Raw genomic sequence first — 22,023 nt, 5'->3', positions numbered from 1 at the left:
CCTGTTTGGTACTACACTGTTATCTCCATAAGGACAGAAACTATGCTTGTTGCATTATCACATAGTGCCTAGCAACCATTCAATAAACACATATTGAATGACTATTGCAAGCTCTATGCTAAATTCTTTACCTGAATTTATCTTACTTAATCCTAAAGTAGATGCTGTTATTGTTCTCATTCTAAAGACAAGGGAAATAAGGCATAGAGAGATTAAGTAGCTTTGAAAAGTTCATGCTATGGGTGGAAGTGGAGCTCTTGGGGTACTGCAAGGAAAAGAATTTCCTGAGGCCCCCCCCCCAGGAGGATAGGATTTTGTTAAAAGCTTTATTGATTATGCAAAATTAAGGGGGTTCCCCTCCAAGGTCCCACCTCCATCCATCTTGCCATGGAAGAAGTCAATCTTGTCTTCAGCAGGGCCAGAATTAAGGCCACTGCCCAGAATTTCTGTTCCATATCAAATCACAGCAAGCAGCAGAAGAGTAGCTTACAACAAAAATGTCACTGCCACTTCATGTCGAGGAAATAATTGAAGCAACTCAGCAAATAGCAAAATAAAAAGAAATAAATGTTTCAGAACAAGCTGTTATATCCAACTGGTATCAATAAACTGGTCCAAAATAAACCAGAAGACCATGGCAAGTTATAGCTGTGTAAATACTAAATCTAATATTTACTGTTTAAATTCAGCAGCTGAAAGAATCCCTTTGTAAAGAAGATGAAAAAAAAGTTTGCATGTATTACTTCCAGACTGCATTACTCTTTGGGAAAATTTGACCTACCAGTTAGAATTTGAGGGCTGTTTCCTTTTCCATCACACCTATCATGGTGGTTAACTACCGCTCTTGTTTTCTGGGCATGTTCTTCTCCATATAACAGGAAAAACACTGAACCTTTGGAGAAAGTAGGCTATGGCCTTCCTTTTTGAAGCAGTTATTTATATTCTGAAATAGTGTAAGGACTGGAAGAAGAATCTGCCGTGTGGCCATCATAAAGGGGAAGTAAGTAGTCCTGTCATTGCTGGATTTTCAGACAAAATCAATAATAGTTTCAGAACATGGACCTTGGTGCTTCCATTTCCTGTAAGCAACACTTGGCGTAGGTCTGTAATGTAACTGTTCAGCATGTGCTGATGGTCATTGGTCACTGTCGTGTTAACAGTCTCAGCCTGGCCAGATGCATGGGGGAGTTCAGGGGACCAGAGAATACATCCTCAGACTTGACTGACGTATACCTTTATCTTGATTTGGTTTCCAACATTCACACTCAGGTTACTCGGTGTATTTAAAGACTTCTCTTTAATACTGTGGTTGAGATAATTGATTTTGCTTCCAACTTCATTAGCTGAAAAGTCTGTATTGCTACCTAGAATGACCAAAGCTCTTTTAATAATTACAGATCCTCAGTTGACTCAAGCAGATAAAGGAGTTTCTGAAGTTGTTCAGTATTTAGGACTTTTGTGGATCAGGAAGGACACAGCTGAATCCCTTAACTACTGTGTCCAAAGCCACCCCCCAGCCACCTGAGCTGGAGCTGAGTCCCTGGAGAAGAAATCAAACTCTTCTTAAAAATAGAACAGGAGGGAACACTTCCTAACTCATTCTATGAGGCCAGTTTTACTCTAATACTAAAGACACTTAAGGAAAAAAACTACAGACCTATGTTTATTATGAATATAGATGTAAAAATCCTCAGCAAAATACTACCAAACTGAATCCAACAGCATATTAAAAGGATTATACAACCTTTGGGTCCAATCTGACCCTGAGGAGGGCAGTGTTGTCTGGGCAGGGTTGAGGAGAGTCTACCAGAGGCAGCTCCCCCTCCCCAGGCCATTCCCCTCCAGCCTGGAGTCCCCTGTGGGCTGAGGTGAGAGCAGGGCCTGGGAGAGTGATTACAGTGCCTTCGAGATCAAGGAGGCAAAATGTTAGCCAAAGGTCTGCAGCTTGAGACTAATTGAATCTGCACATGATAATGTCCTCAAGATGACTGTAAGGCTAAGGGACTTTGAAATAAAAGATCTTCTTAGACTAACTCAGTTCTTCGGCTTCAACACAAAGACATTTTCTATAGCTGTGAATTTACTGGACAAATTTCTGCCCAAAATGAAGATATAGCCCAAGCACCTTGGGTGTGTTGGACTAAGCTGCTTCTACCTAGCTGTAAAATGCATAGAAGAGGATAGGAATGTCCCATTGGCAAGTCACTGATCTGAATAAGTCAGTACAGTTTCAGTTTCAGAGCTGATGAGAATGGAAAAGACTGTGTTGGAGAAGGTGTATTGGAAAATCAAAGCTACTACTGCCTCTAAATTTCTGCAGGTGTATTCACTCATTCAAGAGAACTTACCATTTGAAAAGAGGAATGGCCTTAATTTTAAAAGATTAGAAGTTCAACTTAAGGCATGCCACTGCAGGGTCGTATTTTTTAAAGCAAAGCCTTCTGTGTTGGCATTGTCTGCCATTGAATTGGAGATCCAAGCACAGAAGTGTGTAGAGTTAACAGAAGGTGTAGAATGTCTTCAGAAACATTCCAAGATAAGTGACAGAGATTTGACCTTCTGGCAAGAGCTCGTATCCAAGTGTTTAACTGAATATTCATCAAACAAGTGTTCCAAACCAACTGTTCAGAAGTTGAAGTGGATTGTTTCTGGGCAAACTACATGGCAATTGAAGCATAGTTACTACAGAATAACCCACTTTCCAACAATTCCTGAAACCGTTCCTTAATTGGATTATTACAGCAACAGAAACATTTCTCTGAAGCCATTCTCCACAATCCTGAAGTATGGATTCTATAATTTTATAGTGGCTTTAAGCTGTGAATCCTCAAAACATAACTAGATTAGCATTGATGTTCTCAGATTTGAGAAAACTGCGTAGCTAACATTATGCTGTAGTGGAATTATGCTTAAATTTGAATGCATCTGAGCCATACAAAGCCAAGAACATAATGTGAAATGTTAATGACAAGTCTGGGAAGGTAAACTGTGAATCTTCATTTCTAACACTGATCCAACTTTCTATATTGGGTCAGTATATTTAGGTGGTATTAAAATGATGACCTACTTAAATTAATATTATGAGGTTTACATCAAAACCAACATTTCACAAATGCACTTTTTTTATTTATCCATACCTGAAGATATGTTTTTATTGATTTGAGAGAAAGAGAGAGAGAAAAAACATCCATCAGTTGCCTCCCGTATGCTCCCTGACCAGGGATAGAACTCACAACCTAGGTATGTGCCTTGACTGGGAATGAAACCCACAATCTTTTGGGACTGTGTTCCAGCCAACTGAGCCACCCAGCTAGGGCCACAAATGCACATTTAAGACATAATACAGGTCACTATTTTAAGCAGTGAAAATGGTTTCTTAGTACTCATAATGCAAATAGTAGTTTATCCAGAGATGGTGGACTTTATTGCTACATGGGAATTACATTTAAATTTAAGGGCATTTTATATAAAGCAGAACTACACACCTAGTAATTTTGGCATATTAATTTATCTTTAATATTTTTCTAAAATACCAGTTATGTTTGTGTCCAGGACAAAAAGCTTTTATACAAAATCTATTGCTACAATATAGTCCAATCGAGAAAATTAGTTTTATTGTATTAGTGACTCAAAGGAAATTAAAATCACTCTGATTTAACACTCCAGAAGTTTTTACTCGTTTTTTTTTTAAAACTGCCATTGCTTCTAATATAGAATTTTGTTTCAAATGAAGAGAATATATTTTCACTAATTTCTCCTACTGTGCCAACAGAAAGTCTTAAGTAAATATGCATCTTCATTATGATTAGGTTGCTGAGATAGTGTTCAGGATTGTCTCTTAAGTTGGTGACTATAAGGAGATCTACAGTGTTAAAAGTGTTATAAATGGTTACTCAGTGTAATGGGTAGCCTGAGTCCATACATTTGTCATGTTATTGGACAACTATGTAATGGAAAATAAACCAAAGAACCACAGTATATCTTATACTTTTGTAAACAATGTTTTCTAGATAACTTTTCAGTTTTCCCAAAAGGCTGATATATTTCAATATGTTGATTACATTGTGTTCATTTTGAGTTGGCAGAGGTAACCTAACCAACCTTGGAGACAGTGGCATAAAGACCTAGAGTCCCAGAGCCTGACAATGGTTCTTGCTAAAGTTTGCCCATTCAGTAGTCAATGTACAGATAGTGATTATTTAACAAATTGCTGGTTGCACCACAAAAGACCCTAAATAGCCTCAGCAATCTTGAGAACAGAGAACAAAGTTGGAGGTATCACATTACCTGATATCAAATTATACTACAAGGCCATAGTAATCAAAACAGCATGGCACTGGCACAAGTACAGGCATATAAATCAGTGGAACAGAACAGAGAGCCCAGAAATAAACCCATACCTTCGTAATCAATTAATAGTTGACAAAGGAGGCAAGAACATACAATGGGGTAAAGACACTTTCTTTAATAAATGGTGTTGGGACCCTGGCCAGGTGGCTCAGTTGGTTGGAGCATCATCCAGTGCACCAAAAGGTTGCAGGTTTGATTCCTGGTCAGGGCACATACCTAGGTTGGGGTTTGATCCCTGGTTGGGGCACATACAAGAGGAAACAGATTGATGTTTCTCTCCCACATTGATATTTCTCTCCCTCCCTCCTTTCCTCTTTCTAAAAATCAATAAAAACATATCCTCAAGTGAGGCATTAAACAAACAAACAAACAAATAAATAAATAAATGGTGTTGGAGAAAATTGGACAGATATATGCAAAAAAAATGAAACTAGATAAGCAACTTACACCATACTCAAGAATAAACTCAAAACAGATTAAAGACTTAAATATAAGTCGTGAAACCATAAAAACCCTATAAGAAAACATAGGCAGTAAAATTCAGACATTTCTTGTAGCAATATTTTTGCAAATATATCTCCTCAGGCAAGAAAAACAAACGAAAAAATAAACAAATGGGACTACATCAAATTAAAAGCTTTTGCACAGCAAAAGAAACCATCACCAAAATGAAAAGAGGACACACTGAATGAGAGAACATATTTGCCAATGACATATCTGATAAGAGATAAATTTCCAAAATATATAAAGAACTTATACAACTCAACAGCAAGAAGACAACCCAATTAAGAAATGGATAAAGGACTTGAATAGACCCAGTGATTCCATTTCTGGGAATATATCCTAAGAAACCTAAAACACCAATTAGAAAGACTATATGCACCCCTACGTTCACTGCAGCATTATTTACAATAGCCAAGATCTGGAAACAGCCCAAGTGCCCATCAGTAGATGAGTGGATAAAAAAGCTGTGGTACATTTACACAATGGAATACTATTCAGCCATAAAAAATAAGGAAATCTTACTTTTTGCAACAGCATGGATGGACCTGGAGAGTATTATGCGAAGTGAAATAAGCCAGGCAGAGAAAGACAAGTATCACACGACCTCACTTATACATGGAATCTAATGAACATAATAAACTGATAACAAAATAGAAACAGAGGCATGGATATCCGAAACAGACTGATAGCTGTTGAGGGGAGAGGAGGGGGGGGGGATGGTGATAGAAGGTGAAGGGATTAAGCAAAAAAAACCCTTATTTAACGTGGACAAAGACAACAGTGTGGTGATAGCCAGAGGGAAAGGTGGGTGGGGGTAGGTGGAGGCGGGCAAAGGGGGAAAAAATGGGGACGGCAAGAGACTTTGCTTTGAGTGATGGGCACACCCTGCGGTGTGCAGATAATGCTTTGTTGAGTTGTACACTTGAAACCTGTATGGTTTTGTGAACCAATGTCACCCCAATAAATTCAACTTAAAAATTACGAAAAAAAAATTGCTGGCTGCACACACGCACACGCAGTTGAAGTCTTTAGCATATCCCACTGATGGGAAAAATCAGCTGGTTGGGTAGGAAGGAGGTCGGAGTAGAGCCTTACTACAGGACGGAAGCAGCGCTCTCAGCCAGCGCCTGTAACTGGGGCCTGAACTGCGGCAGATGGTAGCTGTTCCTTTCATTAATATAAACATAAACGGCATTAATGTAGACATGGTCTTTTCCCATCTACAAACTGCCCATCACCTGAAGTTTTAAGTTCATCTTCAAAGACCTAACACTCAGAAAGCATTCTCCCACTGCTCCGCTGACTTTGAGCCCGAATAAGTTTATATAGTCTCTCAGCTGACGTTTGTCCTCAGGAAACAACCAACCAAACGAAAACGCGGGCTTCAGGGGTGCGGGGTAGGAGGTGTAGATAAGGCTGCATAAGGCGCCTAGCCTACTGCCAGGCGGGAAGACTCACGGAATAGTCAGTTCTGGAGGCGGCAGGGCTGCATTAGAGTTGCCTCCTCGGACCTGTGAAAGGCCTTGGACGTAACACGTGGAGTCAAGAACCTGGAACACAAACAGCAGGAACGCCCCGCACCTGGGAGGGGGGCGGAGTTAACCACAGCCTCAGGCGGAAGCGCCGCTGCCGGGCCGCAGCTTTCCCTTTAAGCACCTGAGGCCCCGCCCCGCGCCCCGCGCCCCAGGCCCCGCCCCGCGCCCCAGGCCCCGCCCCGCGCGGGGGCTCAATGCGCGCTGCCACGAAGTCAGATTCTTCCGCGCGTAGCCGGGCCCCGTCTACCCCGGGTTTCTTCCGCTCCCTCCCACCCGCTTCAGGCGTGCGGCTTGTCGCTTCCCCGGCCAATAGTCCCGCGACCCTGCCCGCCGGCACTCGGGCCCGGGCCCGGCCGGGTCTGCGGAGGCCGCGCCGCCGCCGGGCCCCGCCCCCGGTACCGACAGGCACTTCCGTCAACGCCGCGGCGGGAGCGGAGCCGAGCGGCGCGCGGCGCGCGGCGGGCGGGGGTGGGCGCGCTGGCGGTCCCGACGCAGGACCTGACCCAGAAGCGCGCCCTGCGCCCGAGAGCAGCGAGCTCCCGGACCGGCCGCGGCGACTGCTTTGCGCGGAGGCCAGCCTGCTAGCCCAGGTGCGTCCGCCCGCTTCCCCGGCTTTTCCAGAGGCGTTTAAAGGCGACCCCGAGTTTTTGAAGAACATGAGGTTCTTCGAGGCCAGATTCTCCAACGACGCCCTAAAGGTGGCATTTTTAATTGGCCGCCCCTGGGGCGGCAGGAGTGGGTAGTCCCCTTCATGGAGAGGGAGAGCCCCATCCCAGCTCATTACGAGGGTTCCGTGGACGCTCTGAAGCGGGCTTTTGGCCGGAGTGGGTAGAAAACCACCGGGCCTGGACCCCTCGTGTCGGAAGGGCCTGCCGGGGGCCTCTGCGCCCCCCACAAACCCGGCCCCGCTTGGCTTTGATTCACAAAGCCCAGTTCCCAGCTCCGGGGCCCGAGCCTTGCTAGGAAGGCCGGCCGCCGCCGGTTCTTGCCAGCCGCGCTACCTTTGCACTCTACCCAGCGACACAGCCGCCGGCTGGGAACCTGTTAGACATTAAATGGGCCGCCCGGGATCACAGCCCTGCCCCCTGCCAACTCTGAAGACTGGCTTGCTGAGCGCCTTTGAAAAATCAGGGCCAGCCTAGGAAGTGTCTGAGTTTGCCACAACGCCCGTGGACACTGATGCGGATCTCTCAGGCCCCCGACAGCCACATTTTGACATTTCTACCCCAAAAACTAGTTTTCCACATACTTCATTTCTGTTCTGAAGACACACAAGTCTCAAAAATGGTGCCTTTTAGTCAGAGAAATCCAGGCACTGGACACTACATGGAAAAAGTATTTACTTTTAAATTTTAAATACGTATTTATCTTGCATTACCATATGCCTAGTACTGTACAAAATAAATGTCCTCAGAAACAATTATGTTCTGAGAAAAACTTCTAAGTGCGTATTCCGATGTCTCATAAAGTGCTTTTGTGTGTAAAGAATGGCATATTTGATTTTTTAAATGGCCTTTTTATGTTTGCTGCTGAATCAGGTGAAGATGTTTTTAAAAATGCATGTGGCAAAAAAAAAAAAAAAAAAAAGGGATGGTGCATTCTTTGAACTGTATGCACTTGGCTTTATTCCTTTTTATTAAATGATTTAGCGCCTTCATTTTTTGTAAATTACTTTGCATTTTTTGACCTCAGTTTTTCTTCTGTAATTAAAGGCATTATTCATTAAAATTTGTTTAAAAATTCTATGATTCTCTTATAAGACCAAAGAAGGGAAGGAAAAAAAGGGGGATCTGAGCTTTCCTATTAAACAAAGGGGTTCTTTAAAGCTTCTAAGGAAAATCTATAACTTCCTTTCCTTAAAAGTCCATAGATTTTTGTTATTCTGGTAGTCAATATAGTCTCACTGAAATGTCTTCTTGAATTCTTAGACATCTTCATATTTAGAACCACCACCTTCATGGATAATTTATATACCTGAGGACCATAGGAAAAACCTCTAATTATATTTTGCAAGATGTGATTAATAGTAGGTTATAGCAATTATTTTATCATTGCTGGTTAGCATTACAAGAATTCATAAGGAGACTGGGCCTCAACATGACCTCTTATATACCACACTTTTGCAGCACATAGCTACTAACAAAGTAAACTGAATCTTGGGCGTATTGGCTGATAATTTCAAAGCAGTGTTTTTCCCATAGTAAAAAAAATATTTACAGGATAGCACCATTTTTTTTTCCAGTAAACCTCACAAGAGCACATATTTGATAGGATACAAAAACTTGCTAATGAAAGATCAGTATCAACATTTAATAAGTCAAATAGAGCATAAAAAATGTAACTAAAGTCAAAATCTCCCTTACTTAATTTTCTGTAGCTATGTCTTGTTGAGAACCACTTAGATCTCTACCAAAAGGAAAAAAATGAGAGAAGAAAGTACACAAGGCTTGTTTGCAGACAGTTACACGGAAAGGAGCTAGGAGAGAAGGTCACAGGTCAGTGACTTCCACATCATATTTTTCCACATCTGAAATTGGGCCTTAACAGGTTTGTTATCCTTCATCTTCTGCCGAGTGGTCTCCAGGGATGGTTCCTCATCTGGTCCTTTGTTTGAATCACCTAGATGGCCAACAGGTCACAAGAACTTTCCTATGGACCTGAGCAATTTGCTCATCTACTAGGTTGAATTTCTCTTCTGTATGGGCCTGTAATGCTTGGTATCTTTGATCTTCCCTTTGAATTCATAATTCAGTGATTCTTTACTCTTGGGATAGCCTTTAATCGCCTCTTTCTGCTTCTCAAATCCTTTGAAAAGGTAAGAGAGATGTGTTCATGGAGTTCATATCTGTAATAAATTGATCTTTTCAGACCTAGATTTCAACTTTGGCAAGCTCCTTTTCTCTCTGAGCCTCTTCCATCACCTGGGGCACAGTCCCTAAAAATCCATCATTTCCCCCATCTCCAGATATTTCAGGTGGAGCTCCTCATATCTGCTTTTCAATTCCAGGTTCTTCATTTGCATGACTTTAACTACCATGTCCAGATTCTTCTGGCTAAACTGCAGTACTTCCATGATGGGACCAATGGACAGAGGCAGGCCCACAGCCCAAGGACACATGGGGGAGTCTGTCACAGGAATATCCAGAGTTCCTAAGAAATCAAATGCCACCAGCCTTGCTTTAGGTAGACTTCCTCAAGAAAGCTGGGCATCATGAATGCTGTTTTTCTCAATGGCCACAGGAACCAATTTATTCGAGCTGTCTTTCAGTAGTGGGTCAAATCTCAAGTACAAAACAACTGTTTTCTCAAAGCAGACTCCTTAAATGAGGATGGATCAAACTGCTCCAAAAATCCATCTCGGCATTGGTGCCTAGAATTTCAACTGGGGCTCTTAAATTCTTCTGTTTGAGGCCTATGACAGGCTCTGACCCATGCTGAGAAAGGGGAGCAGGGCTTGCTGCCTGGACTGCTTGTGTGAACTGATGCACCCAAAGAATCCACTGTTCTCCCTCACTCGCTGCTCTCAGAGTTTCCCCTGGGAGTGTCTTTAAGTGATTCCAATTTAAGTCCAAAATTGAGGGGCACTGATGAAGGACAGATTAGTCCTAGTAGAGAGGCAGGTGAACTTAAGAAGGGGTACGTGTGGAAAAGAATTGTAAAATTGTCTAGTTCCTCTTGAATTTGGCTTTTATAGTTTTCTTGATTTGGCATTTTGTGATTTGCTAGAAAATCAGGCAACTCTTCATATATTTTAAATTAGGGAATGCACTCACTCTACAGACAAATAAGCATAATTTGTTGTTATGCTTTTGTTTTTATTTCCCTGTATGATTCAAGTTGTTAAGATTTGACTGCCTTGGCTAAACTAAGATTCATCTAATATCTTTATTTTGGACATTTAATCTCTTGCCAATTAATTGAAGGTAATGTGCTAGCAACTCAAGATAACTATTAATTCAAGTAAAATAAAATTCTTCATCTTCCCTAGATCCTTTTAAATGGGCTGCTGTCAACAGTTCACTTCAGTGATACTCCAGCTTTAGGGAATATCAGCATCACCTGATTGGCTAATTAAAAAAAACACTGCCCTGGTCAGGTAGCTCAGTTGGTTGGAACACCATCCCATATACCAATAAGGTTGCCAGCTCAATCCCCAGTTGGGGTGCATCCAAGAGGCAACCGATCGATATTTCTCTCTCGCATTGGTTTTTCCTTCTCAAATCAATAAACATACATCCTCCAGTGAGGATTTAAAAAAACAACCAAAAAAACCCACAAAACAGATTGCTATGCCCTATCTCCAGAGTTTCTGATTGACCAGGTCTGGGGTTGGGATCTGAGAATTTGTATTTCTAACTAAAGTTTCTAGGTGATGCTGACGCTGTTGGTATAAGGGTAAAACAAATCAGAAATTAGAATACTTAATTCTCCCTGGTGCAAAGAAAAGAAAGAGCACTTATTTTAGAAAACTTCTCATTATAGGCTCTTTCTCTGCTGCTTGAAATGTATGCAACCCTTTTTAAAGGCAAAATAAGCCTCTTGCCTATTTTACAATTTAGGAATTTCTCTTTGAAATGAGTCTTGGAGCCATCACTTTGAAATGTAATCATCAAGGAAAACAGTGCCCCTGTCTCCTGGGAGTATGGGAACCTAATTTCAGCAGGTACCTGGCTCTAAATTGCAAACATATCTTTTGTCATAAAGACGAAAAATTTATTTTTCCTTTGTATGAAGGCAATTAATCCTTCTTGAGAATTAGTTTTTTATCTTGAGAACATGGATGTGATGGGTTTCATCTGCTTGGCTAAATAGGTGCGATTCCTTTCTGTCTTTGCTACCTCTTTTGTGCCTTTCCTGTGATCTGCATCACATTCTGGTTTAATGTTTATTCCATAATAAAACTGATTCATCTATCTTTGTGGAGAAGTTTTTTTAGGTTGATAATTATTTTTTAATTAGATTTCCCTAGCATAGATCAGGACCACACTTTGAGAACTACACATGAATCTAAATGTAGAACTTTTAAGTTTCTCTCTAGAACTTTACCTTGTTGGTTTCAGCCTGTTCTGATAGCCTGTTGAAATCTTTCTGAATCTTTGAATTTTTATTGTCATGCTCCCTACTTTATAGCATCTACAAAATTGATAAACTTTTATGTTTTCCTTCTGAAAAGAGGTAGCAAGGGTCCATGTACCATGCAGTGATCATTACATTAGTCATGAGAAAACTATATCATGTAATGTGGTATATACCAAGGACATAGCTATGAACAAGACAGTTCTGATTCTCAAGTAGCTTACAACTGGAAAGACAAACTGGCCATTAAAATGCAGGACTGCAGTATGGCAGTAGGAAGTATGCCTTTGGTGGCACAGAGATATGCCCATAATCTCAGCCTTGGAGGGTGTTATGGACTAAATGTTGTGTCCCTCTAAAATTCATGTTGAAATCCTAACCCCCAATGTGCTAGTATTAGAAGGTGGGGCTTTGGGAAGATAATTAAGGCATGAGGGTGGAGTCCTCATAAATAGTGTTAGAGCTCTTACAAGAAGAAACACAAGAGCATACTTCTCTCTGCTCTCCTCCATGTGAGGATATGAGAAGACAGCCATCTGTAAGCCAGGAAGCAGGCCCTAACCAGACCCAGGATCTGCAGGCACCTTGATACTGGACTTCCTAACCTCTAGAGCTGTGAGAATTGGACACTTACTCTTTAAGCCAGTCTATGGTATTTGTTATGGTAGCCCAAGCTAAGACTGGAAGTCAGAGATGGCTTCCTAAGAAACTGATATTCTAAGGATGAGTAGGAATGAGGGGAAGGGGAAGAAAAATGTTGGTCGAGGCAAAGGACCGGCCAGTATTTGCAAAGCACAGAGAAAGATCAAGAACATACATACACAGAATACATTTACTCCTTCCCCATGAAAGACGACTTCAAAATCTGAGTTTCTGGTTGTATAAATTAGATGGATTTGCAGGTATTTGAAACTGTTCCTAAGCATAGCAGTCTGACCTCTGCGTACTCTCCAACAGCATTTATAACCTACCCCGGACTTTCCTGAACTACCCACAGTTCCCTAAATGTATCAATTCTCATACCTTGGATCATTAATTCTGTTGAAAGTCAACTGCCATATAGTAAAACAAGCAGTCCTATGTAGGGGGGAAAGGTGCTCACAGATATTTGGATAGCCAAAAGGATATTCATGGCATAGCCAATATTCATTCTCCTTTTCTTAACAAGAAAACTGATTTTTAGCCAGACATATTGCCACCTGCAAATAAAGACTATATTCACCAGATTACCATATATATCATACACTCCCATGTTATATGTCACATTTTTGCATTTAACCAAGTGCTGGCCATTGAGATATAGGCAATGTTGTATGGCAACTTCCAGCAAACCTTCTTAAATGACTGACACTCTTTTCTCCTTTCTCCTGTCCTGCTTCCTGGATTTCAGTTATGATAACTGGAATCCTAGCAGATATCTCAGACCATGACAGTAAGAAGCATGAACAGGTGATGGGAGAAACTAGGTTTGTGAGGATGAAGGTACCACCTTACCAGCAGTACCAAATGAGCTGAGCAAAGAATTGACTCCTTGATGAGGAGAGGGAGTTCTCCCTTTCTGCCAAGAGGTATTTGAATATTGATATGAATTAGTGACCGCTGCCAGTTTCTCCTCTCCCCTTTCCAAATGGGAATTTTTATTGTGATATCCTTGGCGATCCATATCCATGTATCTCTTTTAATTTGTACACTGTCATACTATAAGAAGCAACATATTGCCTAAAGGGACTGCATATGATGCAGAGACCCTGAATTTGGAGACTTCTGTTAGACTTGGGGACTACATGGGACTGTACATTGTTTCCTCTATATTTGTGGCAGCTGAGGCCTGGGTTGCAACAATCCAATTGCAAAATAGAAGGGATTTGGTCTAAGGTGGAAACAACAGAAGCTGAGATGGGGGAAAGACTTCAGACAGTTTTGGAGATAAAAATGACAGACCTTACAGATAAATAAGATGAAAGTGTTTCTTCCTCTCTCCCATCATTTGCATTTACATTCCCTTTCTTCTTCCTTCTCAAGGGAGGAGGGGATAAAATGATTAGTCAGGGCCCATTAGTCTCTGGACATCGTTTCCCTGTGGACAGGATCTGGAGACACACTCCCTGTGCTCAGGCAGAGCTGGTGCTCTGGGGCTTATTGCTATTCTGTGGTATGGCCTTATGCCAACAGACTCCTAACTGTATCTGTTCTTACTCCCCTCCAGTCCATTGTCCACACAGGTCATGGTTATTTTTGTTTAATTTCCCCAAGTAGTTCATTTGCTTTACCTAAAGAGACTGGAAGTCTGGTTTTGGCCTGTAATGATGGGATATTAGTAAGAAGCATTTCCAATCAAGTCTGTTTTTTGCTTTGATACAAGGATAATATTGCCATTATGATGACATAATATTGTATACATCTCACATTTCTTTCTCACTGGATTTCATTGTTTGAAGCCACCCCTTTGTCAGATAACCCTAAATATCTGCATCAAAAAAATACAGCCATACACAATCTCACAATCTTCAGTTTTAAAAACAGAAAATAGGTTGAGATATTTTCCATTTTTGAAAGGCTTATTAAAAATGAAATTTAAAAAAATCATTACAAGTTATGAAAAATGCATTGACTGACCTTTGAAATTCAAGCAAGCTCAAGAACAGGCTAATTAAAGACGACAAGCAAAAAGTCCAAGAAGATATATGAAGCCTGACTAGTGATCATGTTTAAAATAAATAATGTATCTTCATGAGTTATTGATCCTTTTATAATTCATGAATGCTGAGAAAAACATAACAAGGAATGATTTGTAAAAGGTCATCAAAAGCAAGTAAGACACAATTAGCTCATTGCTTATCTTGTAACTGATTAAAGTTCTAGGAGAAAGGAGGAAAGCAAAAAGGGAGTGGGACGGATAACAGAAATGGGGCTGTATTCAGTTGAATAATGTCTCCCCCAAATTCACATCCATCCTGAAACTCAGAATGTGACATATAGAAACAGGACCTTTGCAGATTTAAAAGTTAAATTAAAATGAGGTCATATTGGAGTAGGGTGTGTCTTAAATACAGTATGACCGGTGTCCTTATAAGAGGCGGGGAGGATGCCAGAAACAGACACTGGGAAGAAAGGCGTGTGGCATCACAGAGATGGAGTGGTGCAGCTGCCAGCAAAGGATGCTAAGGATTGCTGGCAACCACCAGAAGCCAGGGAAGGCATAGAACAGATCCTTCCCTAGAGTCTCAGAGGAAGCATGGCCTTCCTGACACCTTAATTTCAGACCTTAGGCTGCCAGAACTGCAGAATATAGGAATATATTTGTGTTGCTTTTTTTTATTGAGGGTTTTTTTTAATTTTTAGAGAGATGGAGAGATGGAGAGGGAGAGAAACAGTGATGTGAGAGACATCAATAGGCTGCCTCCTGCATGCCCCCCCACCAAGGACGTAGCCCACAACCCAGGCATTTGCCCAAACCAGGAATCGAAATGGCATCCTCTTGGTGCACAGGACATTGCCCAACCGAGTCATATGGGACAGGGCAATATTTCTCTACTTTTAAGTCAGCTAGTTTGTGATACTTGTTATGGTAGCCCTTGTAAACTAAAACAAGGTAAAAAAATTAAATTAGTATTTAATTTTAGAAAGTAAATAATGCTGTAAAGAACATGGAGCCCTGGCCAAGTGGCTCAGTTGGTTGGAGAATCGTCGCATGAACCAAAAAGGTTGCAGGTTTGATCCCTGGTCAGGACATTTAGGGGAGGCAACTGATCTCCTGATCGATTGATGTTTCTCACTTCTCTCTGTCTCACTCTCCACACCCTTCTCTCTCTAAAAATTAATTAATTAATTAATTAATTAATTAATTTAAAAAAGGACACTGCCCAGCTAGTGTGGCTCAGCAGTTGAGCATCAATCCATGAACTAAAAGGTTCCCAGTCAGGGCACATGCCTGGGTTGTGGGCTCAATCCCCCCATAGGGGGCGGGCAGGAGGCAGCAGATGGATGTCTCTCATTGATGTTTCTATCTCTCTATCCCTCTCCTTTCCCCCTTTCTAAAATCAATAAAAACATTTTAAAAAAAGAACATGGGAAGATCATAATCAGAACCATGATTCCTAACTCAAATATTGAATTCAATGTTTATATTTGCCAAAATCTGTGAGCTACATGTCTTTTAAGCCCTAAGTAGCCCTCCATTTAAATATTATTCAACACATATTCAATTATCTATAAGAGGTCTAAGAGAGCTATGAGCTAGGGTTGATAAAAAGGACTATTTTATAAATTATAGGCCTCAACTAACTTCACTTGTTAGGAAAATAAATAACCAAGGAAATAAGTGTAAGAAAAGAAGATATCAAATACTACATTAGGCTAAAGTTAAGATTCAAAGGAAAGATACTAATTATAATGACTATGAAGCGTCAAAAAGATGATGGGCTGAAAGCACATCCGTTGTAACAGGCTCTGGACAACACGAGCAAATGTGCCATCACTCTCTGCTTGAGTTTTCCTGATATGCTCTCTCTATATGTCTTCCTTTTGGTACTATTACATTCAGGGTAGTCCACTCGTGTGAGGTTGGAGTTAAACTTGATTGTAGAATCAATTATTATTAACTAACAATAGTACAAATGAGGGTGACCATTAATAGCACCAAAGAATATAGATCAGTAATAAGATATGAAGAGTGAAAAATGGGAAACAATTTTGAAACACATTATTTAGGAGTATAGGAGTTAATTTTTGTGCTTCAAAATAATCACTTTGCTCTATAACACACTTCTGTAATTACCCGTTTAATGTAACCAAAACTTAGAAATTTTATTATTTTAAATTACATACAATCTGTTAATGTTCAATTATCAGTAATTTAAAAGTCTATTTTTTAATGTAAAAATCAATCCTATTCATATCCTAATACATGACTGATTCAAGTTGGTAACCAGATGTTTGGGAAGCTACCTTATTGTTGAATTATAATTAAGTGCAACCATCTGCAATTGTACAATCTTGTCATTTTAAAATGTTTATACATCCATAATGCCATTAAAAATATTCTAATGTATATCACCATTGTATATTAAAGTATGTAGAGCAACAGGAAATTTTTATCTAGGCTCCAGTAACTACAAATTGGCTTTTAAAAAGCTAATAGACACCCAGTGCCCAGATCTTGGTGTCTTACACCATTCTCAAATAAAAGGAACAGTGATCCTTGGAGAAATATATAATTCTAGGAATACAGCTAGAATATAAAGATGACCCTGGAGCATCTTGTAGTACCAGAAAGTAAGAAGTGCTCAAAAGAACTAAAAGATGTGGCCTGTTAGGTAGACATCAGGCCCATCCTGAAAAAGCCTGCAATGGTTAAAGCTGTAACAATTTGAGAAAAAAAGTAAATAAAAACAAATAGTACAGTATTGGATTATAACGCACAGTATGAAATATCCATGAGCCCCATGATTGCCCTAGCTTACCCCCTGGAGAGAGTTTCCAGTGGCAGAGCAGAGAGAGAACACAAACAAAGCATGGCTATCCCTCTGAGTTCAGAATTGGTGGAAGCGAAGGCAACTGGAATTCACAGGACAGAATAACAGAGGCGACAACTGCACAGGGAGAGCTCTGGACTTCTGCAGGACTCCCTCAGGTGCTCAACTGAGTATTGATCCACGTGAGTGAGGAAACTATGGAGGGTAGGGGGAAAACCACCAAAAAGAAGCAAGCAGAACAGCTCTCAGATCTCACAGAGTGCTATGGATAATTTGTATTCCCACCAGCCAGAGTAGAAAGACCTCCTACTGCTTGGGGCATCTAGGAGAATCCACGGGGGATTGCCTCCTAGAGGGGCCACATTAGCCTTAGAATAAGGCTGCCCTGGATCCACCTATCACAGCTTTAAATCAAGCCTAAAGCATCAAACTGTTTTCAACTAAACTAACTGCATCCCAGAACAAAACAGTTTAAGAATTTAAAAAGTAAAGCATCCAACAAGGTTAAATTCACAAAGTCTTGAATCTGATTTTAAAAAGAAAAAAGTTACCAGGAAGCATACCAAGAAGCAGGAAATATGACTTATACCAAACAGAAATATAAAAGGAAACCTAGAAATGACACAGATGACAGAATTCGCAAACAAGGGCATTTAAAACAACTATTTTAAATATTCTCCCTATGTTCCAGAAGGTGGAGGAAAGCATGGGCGTATAAGGAAACAAAATAGAGATAACAACAAAAACAATCTAATTTCTAGAGATGAAAATTGCAATATCTGAGATGAAAATTGCACTGAATGGGATTACTGGTAAATTAGGCACTACAGGAAAAAGATGAGTGAACTTGAGGATGACAGAGTAATAGAAACTACACAAAATGAAACCAAAGGGATAAAAGGGAAGAAGACAGAAAATAAATGATCTGTGAAACGTCAAGCAGATTTGCACATGTGTGACTGGAGTCCTAGGATGAGACGAGATACGGACCAAAAAAACAACAACTTGTATCTGGCATACATAAAGAACTCTTAAAACTAAGTAAGACAGACAACTTAATTAAAAAACTGAACAGATTTGTACAGACTTTTTACCAAGGAAGGAAAACGCATAGCCAAAAAGCACATAAAAAGATGATCAAAATCATTAGTCATTAGGGAACTCAAATTTAAAACCACAACGGGATACTACTACACACCTACCAGAATGGCTAAAATTGAAAAAAGAACCATACCAAGTGTTGGCAAGAATGTGAAACAATTAGAATCTTCATACAATGCTGGTGGGAATTTAAAGTGCGACAACCATTATAGAAAACAAGTTGGCAGTTTCTAAAATGCATTTACACCATGAAGAAAACCATCAACAAAAGGAAAAGGCAACCTACTGAATGGGAAAAGATATTTACAAGTGATATATCTGATAAAAGGGTAATATACAAAATATATAAATAACTCATACAACTCAATATCAAAAAACCAAACAATTTAATCATAAATGGGCAGAGGACCTAAGTAGACATTTCTCCAAAGACAAACAGTTGGCCAAAAGACCTTTTTACCCTGAAAGCAGAGGTGAGAGTTCTGTGGCAGAAACCAAAGTTATTACTTAGAGCAATAACTGCACCAGTTCCTCAATCACAGCACCCTATAGGTGACACGACAGCCATATGTCACCCTGCACATTGGAGGTCCGTCCCTTCCCCCTCAGGAGCAGCACAGAAACTTTTGCCCCCTTGGCATTAACAATCCTTTAGAGTGTAAATGACTGGCTGTAGGCGCTGCAGGTCATCCCCCTTTGAAATGCAAACACATTGGGGGCCTAGGCTCTAAATCTTCAACCACCTTTCAGCTTCCAACGCTAATCTTTCAGCCCAGATGCCACTGAAAGTTTGTTCTGAAAGCTAACTGCAGACACACCAAGTCACTCGCTTCCTCACAGATTAGTTTCTGATCTATAAGGCAACCCCCCTGTCAGCAATAAGTTTATATGAAGGTGAAATGGATCTCAAAAAGTCCAGCTTCTACTCACTCCTCAGGTTGAGGATGTGCTCATCCTCCAAAGCAAGAATGAACCAAGGAAAAAAGACAGCAGGGGATCCAGGAATACTTTAAAGTATGATTTTCATGTTAGATGCATCTCTAAAGTCGGAGAATGTTCTTAAAACAAGCAGGAAAGCCCAGGTTTAGTTGCATTACATCAAGTGTGGTTTAAATTATTTTGCTAGGAGATGTGACAGTTTGGGTGGACATATGCACATTCTGTTCATTTTTAACAGTGAAACAAATGTGAGAGATGGTCACCAGCTTCCAAACCCCCCTCTCCTACTACCTCTTATAGGTATGGAGGAACCTGGATCTTGTGATTACCTTTGGTGCCCATTTGGAGTTAGAAGGCAAGCAAATTTCAATTAATCACATTAAAAATGTTCGGAGGATACTATCCGAACTACTTAAATAATTATAAAATAGACTTGAATCCTGAAATAACCTTAAAGACCATGTAGTACAAGCCCCCTTTTAAAACAAATTATTTGCCAATTAAAAAATAGACAAAGGACCTGAATAGACATTTTCCCAAAGTTATACAAATAGCCAACAGATATATGAAAAGATGCTAATCAAGTTATTAGGAAAATGTAAATTAAAACCACAATGAGATATCACCTGAAGTCTGTTAGAATGGCCATCAACAAGACAAGAGATAACAAATGCTGTCACTGATATGGAGAAAACCCATGCACTGTTAGGTTCCTCAAAAAATTAAAAATAGAACTATCATATGATCTAGCAATTCTACTTCTGGGAATGTATCCAAAGGAAACAAAACTACTGACTTAAAAAGATATCTGCAGCCCTACCTATGTTCATTGCAGCATTATTTACAATAGTCAAGACATGGAAACAACCTAAGTGTCCACCCATGGATAAATGAATAAAGAAGTTGTGGTACATACAGGCATACCTCATTCTATTGCACTTCCCAGATGGCATGTTTTGTATAAATTGAAGACAAGACTTTCCATCAGCAGAAAAAAGATTGACTAGCTTTGAGTCAGGCTAGTGTACTTTCCCTTCCAGAAGCATGCAAGTGCCCTCTCCAACCCCATTCTTCCCCCACAGGCATGCATCTCCTAAACTCTGTAATAACGTGTGCCTCAGAGTTGTCACAAAGCATACAAAGAGATCGTGTATATAGTGCCTGACACCTGGTAAATATTCAACAAATGTCAAGTTTGGGGGCTCTTAGGGAATACCTGCTAACTCTCAATTCTCATTTCGGAGCTGTGGCTGAACATACCCGTATTGCTCATTAAGTTCCCTCCCCTAAAACCTTCCAAGTTATTAATATACCTCGTCCAAAGCTGCTGGAAGGCCAGCTTGTTTTTTTTACTTGTCTAATTTTCTTTGCATCAGTGTCCTTTCTTGATGCCAGGATCTATTATTTCAAAGAAACAAATCATAGTCTCATTATATTCCTCTTTCCAAATTTATCAATGAGAAAACATGAGAATCATTCTACGGAAATGATATTAACAAATGTTTTCTCAGTATACATTCAAAAAGGTCACTTGAGCCCTAGCCAGGTGGCTCAGTTGGTTGAAGCGTCGCCCCATATACCAAAAGGTTGCAGGTTCTATTCCCGGTCAGGGCACATCCTTGGTTGTGGGTTCAATTCTGGTCCGGGTGTGTAAGGGAGCCAACTGATTGATGCTTCTCTCTCACATCAATGTTTCTCTTTCTCTCCCTTCCTCTCTAAAAAAATCAATAAAAATATATCCTTGGGTGATGATTTTTAAAAAAACTCTCTTTGTAAAACTGACATGTCAAAGTCAAGAGAACTTGGGTTTGACTTCTGCTTCTCTATTGAGAATGCTGTTTAAGAAGGAAACATTTATGGTGCACCTTAAAAGCAGTGGGTGCTGGGCTAAGTATTTTGCACTGGTTATCACATTTAATCTTCACAGCAGACCATGAGGTAGAAATCCCAATCACTATTCTAAAAATGATAAAACCAAGGCTCAGGGCAGTAAAGAACTTGCCTAAATTTATACATTAACTAATTAACAGAAGCAGGATCCAATTCAAATTGACTACAGAAGTTTTTCCACTAACCCATGCTTCCCCCTAGTTATACTGAAAACATTTACATGAATACTGATAATTGGGAATATCTCTTGAAGAAATCATGGAATCACATAAATGCTGAAATGCCACAATCCAGCTACATTACATTCAGGGACCTTAAGATAAAATAAGTATGGTGATCTTTAAGGAATCACGAGTAACAGGTGATGGGCAAATGCCACCCTCATTTTAAAAAATAATGCTTAAAACAAGACTGGGAAAGGGAATATACTCTTGCTAGTTGGATCCAAATCCCTTTTGCCTTTGTGTCTCTGGGATCCAGCCTCAATACATGCTGAATAAACAAAACTGCAGGCTATCTTCACATATCTGAAGTGTTATCAAGTAGATGCAGGATTACGTTTGTTTTGAATAGTTCTAAGGGGGGAAAGTTCCCAGTTACAAGGGGGTATGCAAAAATGGAGACAGAACTCAAGGAATAGGGAGCAGTGAGAGCCCTCAAGATGGGAGTGTGGAACAGTAGGGAGGTAAGCTCCCCGCTCCCCATCACTGAAAGTGCTCACTGATTTGTTGTGTTAGAAGGAAGCATCACAATAAATTTAGACCCTCATCTCTCACTGTGATGGTTGTCAGGGCTACCTTGCCTCCGATCTGATGCTTTACTTCTCTCATATATTTGTGGGGTGTGGGAAGGTGGTGGGCTTAGGTAATGGAGAAAGGGAGGTAGATATTACAGGTAAGTGCAGAGAAAAGGGACAGCTCTCCAGTCTTTCCTGGAAGCCTCACCTCCTTAACTCTCACGACTCAGAACTCAAGGCTATAACCCTTCCCCTAATTCTGTTGCACGTACACAGACTTTTACAGCTGCTCCAGGGACTGATCACCACTAACAGCATTACTCAGGAAAATGTGTTCCAGGTCCCAATACCTGAGCTACAGATAACCTAACACAACATAATCCATTAAATCAAAACTACATAAATTTGCATCATTCTC

At 40.4% G+C, this 22,023-nt stretch overlaps 4 pseudogenes; 2 read left to right on the top strand and 2 right to left on the bottom strand.

Moving 5' to 3' along the window:
• Positions 1-755: 755 nt before the first annotated feature.
• On the bottom strand, positions 756-1,835 carry LOC107535930 (armadillo repeat-containing protein 10 pseudogene; annotated as a pseudogene).
• A 395-nt stretch (positions 1,836-2,230) lies between these two features.
• Positions 2,231-2,790, top strand: LOC107535929 (cyclin-G1 pseudogene; annotated as a pseudogene).
• Positions 2,791-4,330: 1,540 nt separating this feature from the next.
• Positions 4,331-8,117, top strand: LOC148092750 (protein LDOC1-like; annotated as a pseudogene).
• Positions 8,118-8,898: 781 nt separating this feature from the next.
• On the bottom strand, positions 8,899-13,692 carry LOC148092749 (transforming acidic coiled-coil-containing protein 3 pseudogene; annotated as a pseudogene).
• Between the last annotated feature and the right edge of the window lie 8,331 nt (positions 13,693-22,023).

Source organism: Miniopterus natalensis, chromosome 7 (assembly GCF_054644295.1).
Source record: "Miniopterus natalensis isolate mMinNat1 chromosome 7, mMinNat1.hap1, whole genome shotgun sequence".
Lineage (NCBI taxonomy): Eukaryota > Metazoa > Chordata > Mammalia > Chiroptera > Miniopteridae > Miniopterus > Miniopterus natalensis.
Note: the sequence above shows the minus strand (reverse complement) of the source record. Positions and strands in the feature narration are given on the sequence as shown.